We start from the raw sequence: 15,406 nt of genomic DNA, 5'->3' as shown, positions 1-15,406 counted from the left end.
AAACATCGATGTAGAGAGAAACACTGATCACTTGCCTCCCATATATACCTCGACTGGGGATTGATCCGCCACCTAGGTATGTGCTCTGACTGGAAATCGAACCTGCAACACTTTGGTGGAAATTGAACCTCCAACCAACTGTCTAAAGCATATTTTGCCATTGCTTTTGATAGTTATACTGTATATAAAACTTTGGTTCACAGTTTTGTTTCTTTTTTTTTAATTCAGCACTTTGGCTATGTTACCTCTCTGCCTTCTGGTCTCTTGTTTTCTGATGAAAAGTGAGTTGTTAATGTCATGAGGGTTCTCTTATACATGATAAGTAATTTTTCTTTTCTTGCTTTCTGGCTTTTTTCTTTTTCTTTCAGCCTTTTTATGATGGTGTGTCAGGATGTGAATCTCTTTGCGTTTATCCTACTTGGAGTATCTTGAGCTTCTTACATGTGTAGATTTATATATTTCATTAAGTATTTGGAATTATAGTTAATTTTCTTTTTTTGATTATATTTTATTGATTATGCTATTACAGTTGTCCTAATTTTTTCCCTTTTGTGCCCCTCCACCCAGCACCCCCCACTCCCTCAGGCAATTTCCCTGCCATTGTTCATGCCTGTGAGTCATGCATATAAGTTCTTTGGCTAGTCCATTTCCTGTACTGTACTTTACAGCCCCGTGGCCATTCTGCAACTAGCAATTTGTACCTTTTAATCCCTCATCTCTTCACCCATTCCCCCACATCCGCCTCCCATTTGGCAACCATCAAAACACTCTCTGTATCCATGATTGTATCTCTGTTCTTCCTGTTTGCTTAGTTTGTTTTTTAGATTCAATTGTTGATAGATATATATTTATTGCCATTTTTTTCATAGTTTTGATCTTATTCTTTTTCTTATGTAAGTCCCTTTAACATTTCATATAGTAATGGCTTCGTGATGATGAACTTTATTTTTTTCTTGTCTGGGAAGCTCTTTATCTGCCCTTCTTTTCTAAATGACAGCTTTGCTGGGTGGAGCAGTCTTGGCTGTTGTTCTCTGTGTTTCATGACTTTGAATATTTCTCTCCAATCCCTTCTAGCCTGCAAAGTTTCTTTTGAAAAATCAGCTGACAGTCTTATGAGAACTCCTCCGTAGGTAACTAACTGCTTTTCTCTTCCTGCTTTTAATATTCTCTCTTTATCTTTAAACTTTGGCATTTTAATTATGATGTGTCTTGGAGTGGACCTCTTTGTCTCCATCCTGTTTGGGATCCTTTGTACGTCTTGGACTTCCATGTCTATTTCCTTTGACAAATGAGGGAATTTTTCTTTCAGAATTTTTTCAAATAGATTTCCAATTTCTTGCTCTTTCTCTTCTCCTCACACCCATATGACACAAATGTTGGATCTTTTGAATTTGTTCCAGAGGCTGCTTATACTATCCTCACTTTTTTGGCTTCCTTTTTTCTTCTTGTTGTTCTGATTGGTTGTTTTTTGCTTCCGTATGTTCCAAATCATTGATTTGATTCGCAGCTTTATCCCCTCTACTGTTGTTTCCCTGTAAATTGTTCTTTATTTCAATTAGTGAATCATTTGTTCCTGACTCAGTTTTTTTATGCTGCTGAGGTCCTCAGTGAGTTCTTTGAGCATCCTAATAACTAGTATTTTGAACTCTGCATCTGATAGTTTGCTAATCTCCATTTTGTTTAGTTCTTTTTCTGGCGTTTTGGTCTGTTCTTTCATTTGGGCCATTTTCTTTGTCTCCTGATTTTGGCAGCCTCCCTGTGTTTGTTTCTATGTATAAGGTAGAGCTACTTTGACTCTATGGCTTGGTAGTGTGGCCTAATGTAGTAGGTGCCCTGTTAGGTCTAATAGCATGGCCTCCCCTATCACCCAGGCTGGGTCCTTGAGATGTACCCTTCTTGTGTGCTGAGCACACTCTCCTCTTGTAATTGAGCCTTGATTGCTGTTGACAGGTCAATGGGAGGAATTTACCCAGGCCAGTCTGCTGCAGGGTGTCATTGTGACCATTGACCGCCAACCTCTGCCCTCCATGGAGGATCAGTTATGTGGGGTCAGAGTGGTAGTTCTCCAACGTGGTCTGTAGCTGCCCATAGGGTGTGCAGGCTCAGGGGTTTCCCCGGGTGGTTCAGGTCAAGGTCAGCCCCTGCCTGTGTTCTGCTCTGGGCCACCCTGCCTGAGCTATAAAACAGTCTGAGATGGCTTCTACTTGTGTTGGTCTTGGAGATTCCCAGGCCAAGATGTGACTCTAGGCTGGCTGCTGCTAGTGCTGGGCCTAGAGCCACTTAGCAAGAGGTGCTGGGTCTGGGGGCTCACTGTGGCCAACTGTAGCTTATTTGAGAGGATTTAGGAACTTGCGAAACATGAGCCTAGACCAGCCATTCATATGGAAAAGTTACTGCTAACAGATTGAGTGGTGGGGTAGTAAGTTGGATGGGACAGAGGTTCAGGGGATCTCCAGGACCAGACAAATAGTGTGAGCCAGGTTGACGGAGTCTCAGATATGGCACCTGCCTGCTGGCTCTGTGGCTCTGTTGGCAGGGGACGGGGCGGGGGGGGGGGGGGGGGCCGCGGTTGGAAAAGGGGAGGGGAGGTGGTTAGAAAAGGGACGGTTACCTCTGCCTGCTTTTCTGTCTAGAAAGCTGTCCCCTATTTCTTGCCTTGATGCCAGATACCTCAGTTCCTCCCCACATGCCACTGGTGCCTTTCAACAGTTACCCTGTTGCTGGAGCTCAGAGGGAGTGAGTCTGAGCTTGTAAGTCCATGTGTAGGTTTTTTAAAAGGAACTGCTTGGGACTCCAGAAGTTTCTTCCATATACTCAGTCCCCATCTGGTTTTTGCTGCCTGAAGTTATGGGGACTTAACCTTCTTGCCCCTGGGACCCTAGGCTGGGGGACCTGGTGTGGGGCTGGGACTTTTTGTTCCTGATATATCCCTTCTGAATTTTTATCTACCACCCATGGGCGTGGGACCAGCCCATTGCATGTGTCCACCCCTCCTACCAATCTGGATGCATATGAATTCTTTATTTCTGTAGTTGTCAAACTTTCATTCATCTCGATTTCTGGCAGTTCTGAGTGATGGTTCTTGTATAGTTTAGTTGTAATTTTGTTTTGGTTGTGCAAGGAGCTGAGCCATGTATACCTATGTCGCCATCTTGACGGGAAGTCCAGTCTTTGTTTTTTAAACTGTTTTTTTTTTCTTATTCCTCTCTTTTCTGTCTTTGTATTCCATATATATATATAAAACATTATACAAAGGACAGTGATGCCTCAGTGCCCTTGAAAGTAGGCACCTTGGGACCTCACACAGTTCTCCCAATTGCCATGAGACTCTTCATTGTATTTTCCTGAATCTCATCAACAGCCTGAAATCTCTTCCCTTTCAAAGATGGTTTTAATTTTGAGAAAAGCCAGAAGTTTCAGGGCACCAAATCTGGGATGTAGGGGATTGAATTACCTGAGAGATTTGATATTTTGCCAAAAAACTCTGCACGTGATGTGATACATTAGCAGGTACATGTGATACATGTGCTGTTATGTTGAAGCTGCCAATCACCAGTTGCCCATAGCTGCAGCCTTCTGAGTCATCTGAATAGTTTTCTTGGAGGAATGTTCAAGCTTGACACAAAATTTGATGCAGATTTGTTGCTGTACTTGCTCAGTTTGAATGCACCCCCACTGACTAGTAAGTGGAGTATCACTGTTCACAGGTAAGCATTCCAGTCCAGTCTCCTTGGCTTCCAGGTTACATCGATGTGGTACAAACTGTTCTTATTATATTAACAATGGCTGGACTTTTTCCAGACACACCTATTAATTTGGTTTTTCTCACCAGTTCCTGCTCCTGAGCTGTAAAAGGGCTTGGAATTTCCTGGATGTTAATAGTATCTTTTTTATGCTAATGAGTTAGGCCTCTAGGTATTTTCAGGTTGGAGGCTTTCATTTGCTTCACCTTTAGTAAGGCCAATGATTTAATCAATCATTATAAGCAATGAAGCTCCAGCAAAAACTGTGGACACTCCAGCCCAGTGGCTCTCCCCAGTTAGTGAACAGGTCAATGTGTTGGGACTGACAGCACTTGATTCTACAGTGAGAGAGCCCGACAGGTGTGCCTCTGGGGCCCTCTCAGACTTCACTCCATGTGTAACTTTTACAATACATCTATAGTTGTGTCACACTTTCCTGGAATCCTTTAAGTTGTGAATTATCAAACATGAGCGGGTTATAGGAACCCCTAGATTTGTGGCCAGTCAACTGTGAATACCTGGAACTAGTGGCTGGTGTTGGAAGTAAGGGCAGTGTGGAGAACTTTGCTGTTATTGTTGGGGTTGGTACTGTCTTAGGGCAGCTAATGTCAGAATTGAATTACAGTGCACCCAGCTGGTGTTACTGTAGTTGGAGTTGAAATAGTGTGCTGATAAACAGCTTTTTCTTGTCATATTTGCATGCATGATTTCATTCAGTTCTCATTGTAAGGCTATGAGGTAGTTCAGCGTTCTCTTTACAGGTATAGCATTTATATTCTTAAAGAGCTCTCCTAGCAGAAGAATTTTTAAGTAACAAAATCTATGGGAAAACTAACACCGTCATGACTTTGGCTATAGTTTAGGGCTTTTGAGATACATAGACATACATTTTTGTGTTTATTTAAAAAACCTTGAAACTAGATAAACTATTTCACACATTTAAATTAGTAATATTATATTATATGATGCTAAGTTTTATTTACAATTCCATTTCCAAAACTCTTCTCAGTTAAAAAGTTTTACGTTATTGCAGGTAATTTTTATACAAAAAAGAATTTTATTTTTCTACACCTTAATCTTCATTCCTGGTTTGTTGTTTAAATTGTTGACATACATTTTCTGTTTCTTACTGTTTCCAGAGCCTCTTGTACCTTTTGTCCCTTATGTGTGTACAGCTTTGTGTAATAGTCCTGTGTACATCCAGGAATATCCACATTCCTTTTCTAAAGCTTTATTGCTACAGTGTATAGAAAATATCAGTATGTCTTGCCTGGCTGTATCAGCAACTTCTGCATGAATCTTTTACTCTGCAATCTGTGCTGCCCCACCCCACACCTGTCCAGTCTTCTGCTGTGCCAAAAATGACACAAGAACATGTTTCTCAGAGTCAAGTTTACTTTCCTTTAGCTTCCTTTGTCATTTCCCAGATAGTTTTACCAATATGTTTATTGCAACTCTTCCTTCTATTTGATCTTTTTTTCTATATCCCACTCTTCATATCTATTTCTAATGATTCTGAAAAGGGTATTTTATATGAAATTTTGTATTTAAGGAAACTGTTATAGAAGTCTAACTATTTGTACTGAAATTTAGCATATGGAGAGGAGATTTGCCTAGCTTAAGGAGATGTTTCTGTATTATCTTCGGATAGGATTATTTGAATTTTAGAGAAGTGAAAGCCCGAGGACCCAGGACTGATGGTACAGGACTTGTGTGGACTGAGGAGGTTCAGGATAAGAAACAGATTGAGTGACTGACACCTGCTGGGTTTTTTTTCCCCCTTTGGCCTCATTGCTTTCCTTCTATAGATTGTCTGCCATGTATTATCTAGTTACAAGAGGAACACAAGTTAGATCTTCTTTCTTATATTTCTGATTTTCCCTCTATTGTACTTTGAAATAGGTCCCAATTATATATTTTTGAAGATTGCTTTTGGTATGTTTTGTAAACTCCCTTTCTTACGCCCACTAGTATTTCAGTTTACTTATTTTTAGTGCAGATATCCACCTTGGCTGACTTCTCCTTTCTGCTATTAGTCTGTACTGTACTAACGTAGGAATTGTGGACATGATTGCTGCATGTTCTTAAAACCAGACTGGTCATGTTTGTGAGCAGACATTTCAGAATACATACGTAATTTGTAAAATAACTTTCTCATTTTCACCTAAGTTTCCATTGGATTGGAAATCAGTAAGATATACACATGCCAAGGTCATTATCTAGCTGTCTTAACTGTATTGTACTACTAGATTGATATTATATCTAATTACATGGGTGCTGTATTATCCATGTTAATTTTTCACCTAGGAAAAGTTTTGAACATTGTTAGCCTTGTCTTGTTCATTGTTGAGTTTGATCTTTGCTTTTCCCCCCCAGTTTAAAAATTACTTAATACTAGTGTTTGAGGATGTACGATACCTTTATTGAGCTGGTTTTTCTATAAAATTTCTTATCAGTATAAAAATTGGATGATGGCATTAAAATTAAGAATCAAATAGGAAAACAAAGGTTGGTTTTTTATTTCTATGATTTTTTGCTCCAGGTGTGTGAGAGCTGTATTTTATTAGTCTGAGCTTTTATTTATCATTTCCAGTACCTATCACAGAGATTGGCATGTGGTAAATACTCACCAGACATTGACTTAATCAATGAGTTAATGAAGTGGAAGGAAAAAGAAAATGTTTTAGGGCATTTCTTAGGTATTTCACCTGTCTGTAGCAGACACTCTAATAGGTCATTGCATGTATAGTGTTTTTTAAAATAATAATCCAGCCCCGGCTGGTGTGGATCAGTGGATTGAGTGCCAGCCTGTGAACCAGACGGTCACCAGTTTGATTCCCAGTCAGGGTACATGCCTGGGTTGTGGGTCAGGTCCCCAGTAGGGGCCACATGAGGAGTGACCGATATATGTATTATTGATGTTTCTTTCCTTTTCTCTTCCCTTCCCTTCCCCTCTTTCTAAAAATAAATAAATAAAAATGTTTAAATAAAATAAAATAACAATCCAGTAACTTTGCTATTATCACATCCATCATAAAGAGTAAAATTTGTATGAAGAGATATTAAGTAAATTATAACAAAGAATTTTGATTCCTAAGAAGAAACTCTGAAAAGAAAAGGATTACTTATGGGAATGTTTCATAGTTTGATGGCTAAGATTGGTGGTGCTAAACCTCTTTTTTTTTTTTTTTTCATTTGACACACGTGAAAGATGACATTTAATATAATTTGTGACACAGTCTCAGGGCTGTTTGCATTTCTGGTGCTAGTTAATTCATTCCTGACTTTATTACTCAAGGAAGCTAAGAACATAGGGAAAAAGTGTGATGTGAGTCTGCTCTAGTTTCCTAAATAGGGGGCAGATGTAAAGCTGGAAACTATATTATTAGTGACCATGTCTTGCATTTCTACACTGCTGTTAACCACATCCTGTAGTATGTGGTGGAAGAGAGCTGGCTTAAATGAAAGTTTAAATTTGGAAGCAGTACTGTGACGTTTGAGAAACAATTTTTTTGTCATATAGTAATTCTTGTTTTAAGGCCCCAGGTATTAAAAGCAGTGCGAAGAAAACTGGGTGAGTTCAGAGAGGAAATTGAGTGGATTTGAAGGCTCATATTTCAGAAAAGTAGTAAATATTTCAGAAAGTAGTAAAGAGGTAGGGAGAAAGAGGTGTGTTTAAGTAGTATTGCAAGCTGAACTATAGGACTCTAGGTTTGAGAAGATACGAGGTGAAATTATAAAGGTGTCTTGGGGCAAGATTGTGAAGGGGCCTGAGGATATGGATTAAGTTTTAGGGGATAGGCCTGAGTGTGGCACGCTAGGCTTTCACCAGTATGTGTATGTGGGCCTCAAACTCAAATGTCTCTACAAATCAGGTAGATAACTTGAATATGTAAAGCAGGCTGGTACAGATAGCTTGGAGTGGTAGGGGCTGTGATATAATGGAGAGAATATGTTCATGGAAAGGTAGCCACAGTTCTAACCAGTTTTTGCGTTATAGGAATCCCATTATAGTGTTATCTAAACTTCTGATTCTCCGTGAGCAGATAGGAATTTAGATTCAAATGTGTGGTGTTCCGAGTTGTAGAGTGTACCTGCTGCTACACACCTATTAGAATGCCTAAAAAAACAACAAAAACTTGACAGCACTGAATGCTGCTGAGAATGAGGAGTAATTATAGTGCTCATACATTGCTTTTGGAAACATGAAATGGACAGGAACTTTGGAAAACACTTTGGCAGTTTCTTACAAAGTTAGGGATATACTGATAAGTGGTGTTAGTGCCACGGCTGCATACATTATCCTCCTTTCTCTTGCCTTTTTAAAACAAGTAATTAGACATCCATTCATGAATAAAAATGCCTCCTAAACCAAAGGACCTGGGAGGTTTCTAGCACAGCTGCGTATGGGAAAATAAACAAGGAAGACCTCAGTGAAGGCTGCAGATTCAAGGGAGTAGAAAGCAGGCCCCACCCTCACTCACCCTGTCAGGGAAAAGTAACTGCTGCATGCTAACCTGCGCCATTGCAGCACAGCGTCAGAGTGGTCTAGAGATGGGTTTGGATTCAAAGGAGAGGTGGGGACTCTGCCAGAGCTTCCCCTCTCCCCAGTGACACTGCATGGGGTAAGCTTTCTGGCAGTGCAGCAGGCAACCTCTCCCATGGAGAAGGTGAAAAACAGTGAGTACCTGGCTATCCCACTTGCACATGTTGTGGCTGGAGAAACCCATTTCTCGATATCAGCTCCCTGATTTCTGAGGTGGGACCTCCATGACTACGGGAAGGGAAAGGGAAGGAAACAGGTAGGAATTTTAAAGCACATTAAAAAAATACAGTTCTTGCTGTCTGCCTCAGGACTTCAGCAGGAATTTTGTGCACAAGCTTCTCTGAGTACCCCACATGAGGATATCCCCACCAAGTCTCAGACATCCCCTTCCCTAAGTGGTAAATCTTCCCCTCTGCCTGCCCCTACTCTGTGGCTGACTCTGTTTGAGCACTGCCAAGTGTGGCAGTGAGAACAGGTATCAGAAAAACAGACAGGGGTCTCTGGGAAAGGAAGACACCACAACCTTGAATTACATCACTGCCTTCTGGAAAATTAAAAGTTTCCCTGCAGCAAGCGTGGTGAGCTGTAACAGGAGCAAACACAACGGTTAAGATTTCTGCCACAAGAGGGAGCAAGAAGAGTGGAGCATGATCCATGTTAATGTTTGATAACCCTTGATCCATGATAAACCTAGAAAACCCCAGAGAAGCAACAACTAGAAATTGTACCCCATCAGAGATAACCAGTAAAGATACTTGAAATGTTAAAGCAGCCACACAAAAATACAAGAAACTTAAAAAAAAAAACCCAAGGAAATATGCCATTATCAAAAGGTATCAATGATTCTTCAACTGAGCCCAAAGACAGTACTATGATTTAGCTGATAAAGAATTCAAAATAGCTGTATTGAAGGAATTCATGAGCTAGATGAAAACAGAGAAAGGCAATTCAATGAGATTAAAAAAAAGAGAACAAAATGAACTCTTTACATAATAGAAACTGTAAAAAAAGAACAAAGTGGAAATTCTGGAGGTTTAAGAATTCAATGAATGAGATGAAAAATACAACAGAGAGTACCTGTAGGACAGTGGAGCACATGGAATGTTGACTGAGTGAGTTAGAAGATGAGAATTTCACAGTAACACAGAATAGGACAAACAGAAAAGAAAAAAAGTGAGTGAAGGAAGCCTCTGTGACTACAGGACTCATTCAAAAGGGAAACCTTATAAATGATCAGGGTTCGAGAAAGAGAAGAAAAGGAAAAGGGGGCAGGAAATTAAAGAAATGATAGCTGAAAACTTCCCTAGCCTGGAAAAAGACTTAGACATTCAAGTTCAAGAAGCTAAAAGTTGACCCTACTATCTCAGTACCAAAGATCTTCTCCAAGACATATAATGAAACTATCAAAGATAAAATATTAAGAAGGAATACTAAAGGCGGGAGGGGTAGTGTGGGGGAGAATATAACTTGCAAAGGAATCCCTGTTTGGCTATCAGCTGATATCTCAGCAGAAACCTTACAGTTCAGGAGAGAGAGGAATGACAAATTCAAAGTACTGAAAGGTAAAAATTGACAGCCAACAATACTCTATTCAGCAAAGTTATCCTTTAGATAATGAGGAGAAATAAAGACTTTCCCAAAGTAAAGCTGAGACCTGTCTTGCAAGAAATGCTGAAAGTTCTTCAAGCGGAATCAAAAAGTCACCATAACAACATGAAAAGATACTAGAGTATACAACCCACTGATCAAGGTGACAAATATAGCCGGATTTAGAAAACTTTAATTCTCTAATAGGGTAGTTGACCACTTAACTATAGTGGAGGTTATAGTGGAGGTATTGAAAATAACTATGGCTACTGTAATCTGTTAACAGATACACAGCATAAAAAGAGGTCAATTGTGACGTCAAAAATATAAAAGGGGAGGAGTAAAAGGGTGGAGCCTCTATTGGTGAGTTAAGTTGCTATTACCATAAAATGACTATCTTATCTATGACATGTTTTTGCAAGCCTCATGATAACCAGAAAGCAAAAATCTAGAGTAGATTCATGAAAAAATAATAAAAGGGGGAGGAAGACAGAACATACTGACATGGGAAATCATCAGTTTAGAAAGGTATGCAGAAATGTGGGTAGGGATGGGGAGAGTGTAAATACAAAACAACTAGAAAGTGACTCATGGTAAGTCCATTGTAAGACCTGGCAGAGCTGATCATGGAGCAGCCATGGCTGCTGTCAGGACCTTGGACGCTGCCCTGAGTAGAGGGTGAGGCTGAGGAAGAGAAACATCCAGATGTATAGCCATGGATTTGAAATGGCTTGCCAAAAGCAGGAAGAGTTTGTGAAGAGCTCTGTGGTGTGCAAATGGAATCTCACCAAAGCTCAGCAGAAACTTGATACCTTATAAAGTTCTGCATAGCTTTGAGTCCATGGATTAAGAATGTGCCAAAGCAAAAACATCACTGTCAGAACTGAGGCAATTAATGGAAAAAAGAGTAGGGGCACAAAGAAGAGGCTCTAGTACAGGGAGAGAGAGAATGTGTCTGTGGAATGTAGATGCCATTAGCAAGGATGGTTTTAATAAGAGTTTTATTAATCAAAATAAAAGAAAAGAGCCTTGGTGGTGGCTCAGTTGGTTGGAGTGTTGTCCTGTACACTGAGAGGTTGCGGGTTCAATCCCTAGGCAAATGCAAATGCCTAGATTGTGGGCTCAATCCTTGGTCGGAGCATGTACAGGGAGGCAACCAATTAATGTCTCTCTCTCCCTTCCCCTCCCCCTTTCTCTCTCTCTAAAATCAATAGAACATATTCTCGAGTGAGGATTTAAAAGATAAACAGAAGCTGGATATAAATCAGGATCATTTATGCAGAAAGATGATAAAATTAGACATTTTGGCATATTGTGTTGACAATAGGGTAGTAAAAATTGTCTGACCATTCATATCTTGTATGTGAAGAAACTGCTAAGTATCTTGTGTTTTCATCTGAAGTTTAACAGAAAGGGGCTCTGATGGAACATATAGCACATCAAGCTGTTGTAATGCATTTTATTATGAAAATGACCAAAAACTGTAAGGTGGATCTAAGAGGGTCTTTTCATCCATTTTTCCAGAAAGCCAAAGAAGGTTATTTTGAAGCATTCAAAAATGAACCTTTCAAGTCAAGTGTCAGATCTTATTCTCAATCACCAAGTTTTCAATTTATGACAATTCAAAATCACGTTCCCCGTTCTGGTGTTGGGTCTATAGGTAGGTTTATTAGAATCCTTACCACACAATCCAAATTATCTTCAGTATTTTATCAATATAGCTCTCTGCAGTTTAAACTCAGTACATAAAGAAGCTGATGAACCAAAAGGATGAACGTTGCTTAGGCCATACTATTTTGTTACAAGAAAGGAACACTAAGATTAAGAATATGGTTGGCTATTTCCTTGACATTTTTATGAATGCTGCACTTTATTTTTGTTTGGTTTTTGATGGGGTGGTAAAAAGTACTAAAATGTTTTGTGAAAAAAATTTTATAGGTTTTTTGTTTGTTTGTTTTCCGAAGAGAGGAATGATACCATATGTTGTAAGAAGTCAAACCAGACTTTGTTTTTTTGCTACTAAATTTGCCTTTAATCTTACTGCTCTCAATTTTTGAATCAAAGTATGAAAAATCTACACAAATGCAATGTTTACAAGAACTAGTTGATTTTAGGAGGCACCTACTATAGTCTGTTTTTCTGTGGATAGGTACGTGCTCTACACCACAAAAATGAGTAAACATAAAAATGTACTTTAAAAAACCCAGAAAGCAAACAGTAAGACGGCAGTCATTCTAATTGTAAGTAGATTGAGTTTACTAGTTAAATGAGACGGAATGGCTGGATGGATAAAAAAAAATTCTTAACTATATTTGCTGCCTATAAGAGATACGTTTCAGCTCTAGACACACGAAGTCTCAAAGTGAATGGATGGAAGACATTCCATGCAAGTGGAAATCAAGAGAAACTGCAGTAGCCATACCTATATCAGAAAAAAACAGGTCAATTACATGACAAAAAAATAGATAATCTAAAGATATTGCTGAATTCCTAGAAACACACACCTACCAAGACTGAATCAGGAAGAAATAGAAAATCTGAACAGACCAGTAATAAGGAAAGGGATTGAATCAGTAATCACACTAACCAAAACCCATGACCAGATGGCTTCACTGGTGAATTAATTAATTAATGTTTGGTAGAATTAAGGCCAAATCTTCTTAAGCTCTTCCTAAACATTGAAGAGTAGGGAATACTTCCAAACTCATGAGACCAGCATCACCCTGATACCAAGCCAGATAAGGACATTATAAAAGAAGGAAATTATACATAATTGTCTCTGATAATCATAGATGCAAAAATTCTCTACAAAATATTAAACCAAATTCAAGAACACATTAAAAGGATTATAGACCATGAGCAAGTGGGATTTATCACTGGAATAGAAGGATGGTTCCACATACACAAATCAGTAAATGTCATATATCACCTTAATAGGATGAAAGGTAGGCCTGGCAGGTGCAGCTCAGTGGATTGAGCGGCAGCCTAAGAACTGAAAGGTTGCCCGTTTGCTTCCTGGTCAGGGCAACTGGTGATGTTTCATATATCATTGTTTCTCTTTGTCTCTTTCTCCCTCCCTTCCCCTCTCTCTAAATAAATAAAATCTTTAAAAAAAGTAAAATGAAAGGTAAAAATCGCATGGTCATTTTAATAGATGATAAAAAGCATTTTATGAAATACAGCATTCTTTTATGATGAAAACCCTCAACAGATTTGGTATAGAAGGAACATAGCTGAATATAATAAAAGCTATAGATGACAAACCCAGTTAAATATGTATCAATGGTGAAAAAGGGAAAGCCCTTCTTTTAAGATTAAGAAGAAGACAAAATGCCCACTGTTCCCAATGTTATTTGATGTGATATTGGAAGTCCTAAATAGAGCAGTTAGGCAAGACAAGGAAATAAAAGTATCCAAGTCAAAAAGGAGGAAGTAAAATTCTCACTATTTGCAGATGGTAGGATTTTGCATGTAGAAAATCCCAGAGACTCAACCAAAAAAACTATTGGAATTAATCAACGAATTTAGTAATGTATGGGATATAAAATCAACATACAGAAATCAGTTGCTTTTATATACACGAATAACGAAACATCTTCAAAAGAAATAAAGAAGGTCATCTCATTTAAAATATCATCAAAACCAATATAATATCTATGAATAAATTTAGCCAAGGAAATGAAAGATTTGTACAACAATAATAACAAGACTTTGTTGAAAGAAATTGAAGAAGGCACAAACGAATGGAAGGACAAATGGAAGAACTGATATTGTGAAAATGTCTGTACTACTCAAAGCCATCTGTGAATGTACCACAACCCTACCAAAATTCCAGTGGTATTCCTCACAAAAATAGAAGAAAAAAAATCCTGAAATTTGGATGGAACCACAAAAAACCTCAAATAGTCAAAGCAGTCCTGATATGGAAAAACAAAGAAGCATCACACTTCATGATTTCAAGCTATTGAAACACCATAGTATTAGCATTTAGATGGACACATAGCAGTGGAGCAGAAGAGAGAGCCCAGAATTAAATCTCCACATATACAGTCAACTGATATCCAACAATGGAGCCAAAAACACCTTTTGGGAAAGGATAGTATCTTTCACAAATTTTGCTGGGAAAACTAGATAACCACATGCAAAAAATAAAAAAATGAAAAAATGAAAAGGAATTGCACCCATATCTTATACCACTCAGAAAAATTAATTCAGAATGGATCAAAGGCCTGATAACCATAAAACTTCTTGAAAAAAAAAAAAAAACAGGGAGGAAGGTCCTCAACATTGGTTTTGTCAGTGATTATTTTGGATAAGACACAAAGGCACAAATCACATACAAGTGCCATAGCTACAGTGGCAAGTATGTGACAATATTTAACTGTATCAAATCAACTTGTATATTTTAAATTTGTATAATAATATGTTAAATATTTCAAAAAATAAATGAACCATCATACACACAAATGTTAAAAATATACTTACCATACAACCCAACAGTCTCAATTATTGGTACTTAGCCAGGTGAACTGAAAACTTAGGTTCTCACAAAAACTTGAGCGTGAAATTTCATAGCAGCCTTGCTCATAGCCTCCCCAAACTGAAACTAACCCAGATGTCCTGCAGCAGGCGAATGGATACCTGCACAATGGAATACTTTCAGTACATAATAAAAAGAAACTGATGATCATGCAACAAAGTGGATAAATCTTAAAATCCTTTCCCTAAGTGAAAGAAGCCAGAACCAAGTATATTATAATTCTAACATAGTGGAATCACAGTGACTGATAATGGGTAGGCTAAGGGATTGACTCCAAAGGGGCAACAGGAGTTTTTGGGATAAGGGAACTATCCTTCAGGACTGTGGCAGTGGACATACAACTATGCATTTGTCACAACGAGCAGAAATGTACTCCCCGAAGAGTGAAGTGTACTCTATGTACATTTAAATCAATCAATTAAGTAAATCACGTTAACTTTACTGAAGGGTTTGAGGAAAAAGGAGTTGACTTAAGTAATTTTGGAAAAGTGTTTGGCTATATGCTGTGAGGCTAAAAAGAAAAACTGCTTCAGCAAATGGTGAGGATGAACTAATGTTATACCAAGGATGGTGTTTTTCAAGACCTGGATTTTGGAGTGGGACAAGAGGAGAATGTCAAAAACTAAAGGAAAAGAGTAGTGTTCTTCCTGAAAGAAATTATATAGACTCCTGACCAGATTCCCTTTCACTTGCCTTCTCATTTGCATCTTACCTTGTAGATGAATTAACATAACCTTTATGTGAATGATGTAACTTTACTACCTCGTACCTGTTCTGACTGCATTGCATGAGACAACTGAGCTGTTGTCCATATTTTTCTTTAGGGCTTTACACAGAAGTGAGTCACTACATTATTTCTAGCTTTACTTGTTGTCTCTCCCTAAAATACCAGCTCAGTGCGCTTTGGAATTTTCCAGGTACATTGTTAGAGAAGGAGGCACAGGAGGAGGAGGACCAGAGTGTGGGTTCATTGTGCTTGGGGAAGGGTTC

The 15,406-nt window shown here is 38.6% G+C and overlaps 1 protein-coding gene and 1 pseudogene across 4 annotated transcripts in view; both read left to right on the top strand.

The window, feature by feature from the left end:
• The window catches only part of SPIDR (scaffold protein involved in DNA repair), a 345,021-nt gene that overhangs the window by 35,448 nt on the left and 294,167 nt on the right, over positions 1-15,406 (top strand). The window lies entirely within an intron of this gene.
• Positions 10,503-11,650, top strand: LOC112320776 (hsp90 co-chaperone Cdc37-like 1; annotated as a pseudogene).

This window comes from Desmodus rotundus, chromosome 8 (assembly GCF_022682495.2).
Source record: "Desmodus rotundus isolate HL8 chromosome 8, HLdesRot8A.1, whole genome shotgun sequence".
NCBI classification, from domain to species: Eukaryota; Metazoa; Chordata; class Mammalia; order Chiroptera; family Phyllostomidae; genus Desmodus; species Desmodus rotundus.
The sequence above is the reverse complement of the archived record's forward strand: the minus strand, read 5'-3'. Positions and strand labels throughout refer to the sequence as shown.